A 7,505-nucleotide genomic window follows, 5' to 3' on the forward strand; every position below is an offset into this window, starting at 1 on the left:
CTCCTCCGATTTGGCCAAAATCTGGTGATAACAGCAGAATTGCTCTGGTGTCTCGTTTTTGTGCAGAAATTCAACTTTCAGGAAAATCCCCGGAATTTATGTCGAAGGGCCTATTTTTCCAGAAGAATCACGGAGCCAGAAGGGCAGACCTGGGGGAGGCCTAGGCCCCCGCACAACAGGCCGGCGTGGCCTGGAGGGGGGGCGCGCCGCCCTAGCGTGTGGCCCCCTCGGCCAGCCTCTGACGCCCTCCTCTGGACTATTTAAGGGTTTGATCTAAAAACGCGAGACGAGAAGTCGAAGTCGCCAGAAACCATCCAGAACGCCGCCACATCGCGAAACTCCGCCTTGGGACCAGAAACTCCGTTCTGGCACTCCGCCGGGACGGGGAATTGGAGGAGATCATCGCCATCATCACCACCGACGCCTCTCCATCGACCAGCAATGTTTCCCCATCCATGTGTGAGTAATTCCCCCGCTGTAGGCTGAAGGGGATGGTAGGGATTGGATGAGATTGGTCATGTAATAGCATAAGATTGTTAGGGCATAGTGCCTAGTGTCCGTAATTGGTACTTTGATGATATTGTTGCAACTTGTTATGCTTAATGCTTGTCACTAGGGCCCGAGTGCCATGATCTCAGATCTGAACATGTTATTGTTTCATGATGATATGCATTGTTTTATGATCTTACCTGCAAGTTGTATACATATGTCGCTGTCCGGAACCCGAGGCCCCAAAGTGACAGAAATTGGGACAACCGGAGGGGAAGGCAGTGATGTGAGGATCACATGTGTTCACGGAGTGTTAATGCTTTGCTCCGGTGCTCTATTAAAAGGAGTACCTTAATTTCCAGTAGATTCCCTAGAGGCCCGGCTGCCACCGGCTGGTAGGACAAAAGATGTTGTGCAAGTTTCTCATTGCGAGCATGTACGACTAAATATGGAACACATGCCTATGGATTGTTTAGTACTTGGACATCGTTTTATTATTATCTGCAAATGCCCTGCTTTGATTGTTACATGAGTTTCTCTCATCCATGCAACGCCCGTCATCCATCCTCGTGCCTACGATATTTTAATCCTGTTGTTTACTATAATCACTACCGCTGTCTTTATTTCACCGTCGACGTTATTTCACCACTGCTACTGCTATAAAACTATTACTACTGATAAACTCTTGCGAGCAAGTCTCGTTTCCAGGTGCAGCTGAATTGACAACTCCGCTGTTAAGGCTTTCAAGTATTCTTTGTCTCCCCTTGTGTCGAATCAATAAATTGGGTTTTACTTCCCTCGAAGACTGTTGCAATCCCCTATACTTGTGGGTTATCACCCAGCTTATAACACACACCCACGCACCCACATGAAAAGCCAACACGGCTACAACCGGAAACGCGAACGACGATCACGACCCTTACGAAGCCTACGGAGAACCGGAGAAGACATCGGACAACAACAGTGATAAAGGAGCGACCCACTGGATCGTCCTTAGTTGATGCCCGATCTTTCACAGCGAGAACCTAGGGTAGAGAATCCTCCCAACAACGTGATGAACGCAGCCTGGAGAAGAGGGAACGAATTCATCAAGCAACGGATCGACGAATGATACGCCTCAAACCAAGAGCTAGACAATCCTTGATGAACACAAGAACCTTCGCAGCGGATATAATAGATAACGGCAGCGCCGTACCCCCGGAGGGATGATACACGTGATCACACGCAATCGAGAAACCCTAATCTTTAGACTAAACTTGAACTGTCCTAAACCCTATCCGTGCCATCTCCTTATATGAGAGGGAGAGGTGGCTGGCCGGCCCCCTTATTGGGCCTAACCTAGTTCGACTTGGACAGGCCCAAGTGATCAAACAGACTCTATTAAAACCCTAGATGGCCCATAGCATGATCTGGCTACATTATTATCTCCTAATAACAAGATTATAATAAACTACTGGTACAAACTTAGACCCAAATATCATATCAATGGCTGTCCTAGAGTACCAGGCCCGGATATCCATATCATCTCTCCCCTTCTTCAAGAAGCGTTGTCCCCAACGCGTGAGGGTCTTCTGGAAAAAGGTGACGTGATATGAACATGACACGTCCTCGTCGTCCTCAAGTCTTGCTTTCCTTCCACACCACATCCTCCCTCGCGGCCTTCTCGACTTGATACAGCACTTGGCGCCTCCTTTCTTCTCCACATGAGCTTGGCCTTCGGCGCCAATTCCTTCTTCTTGCGAGGTTTTGATGGACCCTTGTGTCGCTGCACATGACCCTGCACAAGATGTGTAATTCCTGGGCCACATAGATGTCTCACACGTCCATCCTTGCCTCGATGCATCCGCGGTGTCGTGGAAAACTGGACAATACTTCTAGCACGGTAGTGCCACTGCCCACCATTTCCACTGACGCGCTCGCCTCCCACTCCTCCCACGCGCATCCGCGCCATATGTACTGACACACCATCAGCACAAAGATCATCAGTCTGTATACTAGCATCAACACAAACTGGAACTGTAGCACATGCTGTAACATCCACATCAACAACAAGTGTAGCTTCATCCGGCTTGTCACCAACAAGAACTAGCTTGTCATCTACATGCATAGCTGAAACATCACCAACATCAATGCTCGGAACATCATGCACCTCTTGCTGCACTTTAGGCTTGTGCAACTTCTCTTTACGCACCACTAACTCCACATCGGACTTGATATGATCATCACCCATAGGCTTCAAAGTCCGATGTTTGCCACCATGCATAAAAGAATATGGATTTGCTCGCCCAGCATGTGTCACGTTGCGATCATACTGCCAAGGACGCCCAAGTAGCAATCCGCACACCTCCAATGGCAACACATCACAATCGATCTCATCAACATAATCATCAACTGTAAATGGCACACGCACCTTATGAGTAATCTTCAGCATACCACAGCTATTCAACCACTCAAGACGTTTAGGTTCAGGAAGACGCCATGTAGACAACCCCAATGCTGCCACCATCGCCTTGCTAATGCCATTAGTACAGCTACCACCATCAATCATCAACTTGCAAGCCTTGCCCTTGATAAAGCACTGAGTATGAAATAAACTCCATCGCTGAACCTTGTCAACTGTCTTGCAAGTATCACCTTGTACCTTCTTGAGTTGCATATTCAGCCCGCTCAATGGTACATCCGTCTCAACAGTCACAATAGCGCTCTTGGTATCAGAGCCAGGTTTCCTCTCCTCTGAAGATTTCACCTCGACCGTAGTGACTGTTGGTAGTGGAATAACCTCCTGAATAGGAACTATGCACTTGTCCACTTCCTCTATTGCATGTACAACTTGGGACGACTGCTCACTATCCTCCATATACGGTAACACGAAACCATTATGAAGAAAAGTTTTGTAATCCTCCCAAGTTTCAGCAAATTCACCTCTGTCAACCGCATCCCACCAATAAGTATACAACTCTTCGTCCACACGCCGGTGAGCAAGAATATATGCATCATAACCAGTGAACTTTCCTCTATATCGGTGACAATGAGTGAAACCCAATTCTATGTTCCTTTCCCAATGTTCATATTCCTCAACATTCGCATCATGGTGTAAATACCACTTTAGTCTGGACAAATGACGTTGTACGCCCTTCCGTATGTCAAGGTAATCATTGAACACATAACCGGCCTTTGTGCCACGCGAACACCGTATGCCTAATACATCGCCCGGAAACGAAGTAGCATCATCATCAGCAACAACCAACTTTGCCGGAGAAACAACAGCAGTAGAAACAGCCTGCAACGCCGGAGAAACCACTGCAGCAACAGGAGAAATCACCAAAATAGGCATCGCAGCAGGGGCCTTCCCAGCCCAGATCCCGGTCAGATCGGCCTAGGAACCGGCCGACCCGGCCCTGGGTCCGGTTGGACCGGCCTGGGGACCGGTTGGTCCGACCCAGAGCCCGGTCTGACCGGCCTGGCCACCGGATTTTGGGTCTGGAACCCCTGGACACGGGCCGGTTGGCACCAGCCGAGAACCCGGTTTTGACCGGCCCGGCATGTCCAGAACCCGGTCAACTGGCCTGGAGACCGGATTTGGTCGCGATTCTCCTTCTTCTTCCCGATTCCAGACGCGAATTTTCACGATTTTGACCTCCGAAACAGCCATAGATGACCTGCAAACTGCACCAACACTTCGCCAAACTTCTTCCAACCAACCTCCGTCGACCGAGAGCCAAGCTCCACCGATCTAGAGCCAAACTTCTCCGATGCAAACCGATCCAAAGAGATCAATCAACAAAACCTCGCCGTGAGCAACCCAGAAAGCTGATACCACATGATAAGGGAGCGACCCACTGGATCCTCCTTGGTTGATGCCCGATCTTTCACAGCGAGAACCTGGGGTAGAGAATCCTCCCAACAACGCGATGAACGTAGCCTGGAGAAGAGGGGACAAATCCAACAAGCAACGGATCGACGAACGATACGCCTCAAACCAAGAGCTAGACAATCCTTGATGAACACAAGAACCTTTGCAGCGGATATAATAGATAACGGCAGCGCCGTACCTCCGGAGGGATGATACATGTGATCACACACAATAGGGAAACCCTAATCTTGAGACTAAACTTGTTCTGTCCTCAACCCTAACCGTGCCATCTCCTTATATGAGAGGGAGAGGTGGCCGGCCGGCCCCCTTATTGGGCCTAATGTAGTTCGACTTGGACAGGCCCAAGTCAAACAGACTCTATTAAAACCCTAGATGGCCCACAGCATGACCTGGCTACATTATTATCTCCTAATAACAAGATTATAATAAACTACTGGTACAACCTTAGACCCAAATATCATATCAATGCCTGTCCTAGAGTACCAGGCCCGGATATCCATATAAAACAGTGTCGGGCTGGAGCTCCCGCTAGAGAGAGCCAACGAACACACACACCGTCAACAAATCTCCCCGCCGCTGGCAGCGCCACCAGTGGCCGACCGCCACTGTGCATCGACCACTGCCGTTCGAACCCCAACAAGCAGCACCATGGAAACTCGACGTGGAAGCATGGCACAACGCAAGCCTTGCCGGAGGTCACCACGCGAAGAGCCAACATCATCAGAAGAAAAACATGCTCCAAGACGGTGTCTTCAAGAAGATCACGACACAAGAGTTCCGTCACTGTCCGATCCGAGGATCTTAGGTTTTCACCCAAAGCGCAGAGCTCGTCGAAGACCGCACCTCCGCAACGCCACCAACAGAGAGCCGCACACTGTGAGCTCCAAGGCGGTGTCTTCAAGAAGAACACGACACAAGAGCGCCGTCACCGCTCGATCCGAGGATCTTAGGCTTTCACCCGAAGCACAGAGGAGGGCCAAGATTACCACAACGAAGCCTTCAAGAAGGGAACGACATCCCCAGACGCCGGCACCGCGGCCCAAGGGAGGGCGAGGATTTCCCCTCGGCAAACCTCAAAACCTCCAACACAGGGAGCGGGGCATCGCGAAGACGACACACGCGCCACTGCCACAACACACAACTCGCCGAGTACCACGCCGCCCTCACGACCATGGCACCGGCCAACTCCTGAGCTACTAGCTCGCTCGCACACCAGAAAGCTCCCACCTTCTAGGGCCGCCGCCCCGGAGCCCAAGCTCCACGCACCGCTGGACCAAGCTGAAGACCAAGCGCCACCACCATGCCGGCCTACCGAACCCCGACCAAGAAGGAAAACGACCACTCCAGCCACTACGCCCTTGCCACCCCGCACACCAACCTGAGATCGACGTGCTGGAGCCCCCATGGCTGTAGTACGGGTCAGATCTGGCGGGAGGGGGAGTGGCAGGTCACACCCCGCCAGATCGATGGCCTGCAGCCCCCATGGCTGCCGGCGGCGACAGATCTGGGGGGAGGACACATGGGCTCGCCAGGGCCCCGAGCCCCTGCCCGGTCCAGACGAGGCGGCCAACCAGACCGCATCCCGGAGTCCCCACCGACGGGAGAGGAGCGCAACACCAGAGGACAACAATCGACGCACAGTTCGCGCCGCCGCTAGCCCAGGCCGCCGCCAAAAGGTCGCGCCGGTGCCAATTCACGCCGGGGCGGAGCCCTGCCTCCACCGGCCAGCCAAGCGCGCGGAGGTACCACTATGGAGCCACCGCGCCGCCGCCGAGCAGCCGCACCACCGCGCCCCCCGACCAGCGTAGTGCCCCGGCCGACCGCGACGGGCCGCGCCGCCACCGCCGCATGAGGGAGAAGGAGGGGCCCCGCCACCACCTGCGCCCCGGGGCTTTGCTCGGCGACGCCCACCGGCGGCGGCGAGGGAGGAGAGGAGGGCTAGGTGCGGCGCTGCTAGGGTTTCGCCCTGCCTCTCGCGGGAGCGGGCAGGGACGAAACATTTTTTTTTTCAGGGGATGTCATCGAGCGATATGCTTCTGGGATGTTCCGCTCGTTGCGACCGCCGCTGTTGCCGCGAAATAAGGCACCATACCGGCATGGAAGCTCGTCAAGGACGGGCTCTTCTCCGCGGACGACGAGAGGCATGCAACTCGGCGTCATCATCCTCTGCCTGGGCAATAGCGACTACTGCATGTCTTGTTATTCCTAGTGGTAGCACGAGTGCCCAGCATGTTGGAACTGTAATAATCGGGAGATAATGTAGAATGCTCTTTGGGTAATGAAACGAGGTTCTTTTTTTCATTTCACAAAAAAATGAACGGTTTGGATTGATATACAATATAACAACATCTTCAGTGCCCCACCCCCCAAAATATACAATATCTTGCCGCACGTGGTAAAAAGCAGCCACGCGCGAGATTCCCCCGCGCATGATAAAAAGCCACGGTCACGCGCCAGCAATCGCCACTTCACACCGCTAAAATTTCTTCTCCCCTTTCCACAACCGCATCCATGCGTCCTCTCCCTCTCCAGCTCACCACCGCGCTGCGCCGCCACCGTCATGAGCAACAAAACTTTGGTATACTCAGTTCTAGAAAGAGAGTGATTGCAATTTTGCATGAGCCAAGCACCAGAATGACAAAGTTGCCCGGGAAATGTTTCAAGCACTGCTTATTATCTTTGCCCCAATTTGCTTATTTCACTAGTATATACTCTTTCCGTTCTGATTTAATCTACATTATAGAAAAAATAAGATAAACTAGTGCTACATTTACTATTACTACTTAGATATGTGAACAACCAATTCAATCTATAGTAACAACGGTCTAATAAAGAGAGCAAAACCAATTCATTTTCAGTGTTCTTGTTTTTTAGATAAAAGGCAGCGATCTGCCCAACTTTAAATTAATAAAGCCCTCGGGTTTGGAACACATAGTCAGATATTAGCACTATTCAAAAAATCGGTCGAGATACCGATTTATCGGCCGATTTATCGTGAATCGGGTGGTCGCCGATAAGATTTCAGCATATCGTCCAATTTATGGCGCTGATGTCTACGGGTGGCTCTATTCTTGTAGACAGTGTTGGGCCTCCAAGAGCAGAGGTTTGTAGAACAGCAGCAAGTTTCCCTTAAGTGGATCAC

This window comes from Lolium rigidum, chromosome 6, assembly GCF_022539505.1.
Source record: "Lolium rigidum isolate FL_2022 chromosome 6, APGP_CSIRO_Lrig_0.1, whole genome shotgun sequence".
NCBI lineage: Eukaryota > Viridiplantae > Streptophyta > Magnoliopsida > Poales > Poaceae > Lolium > Lolium rigidum.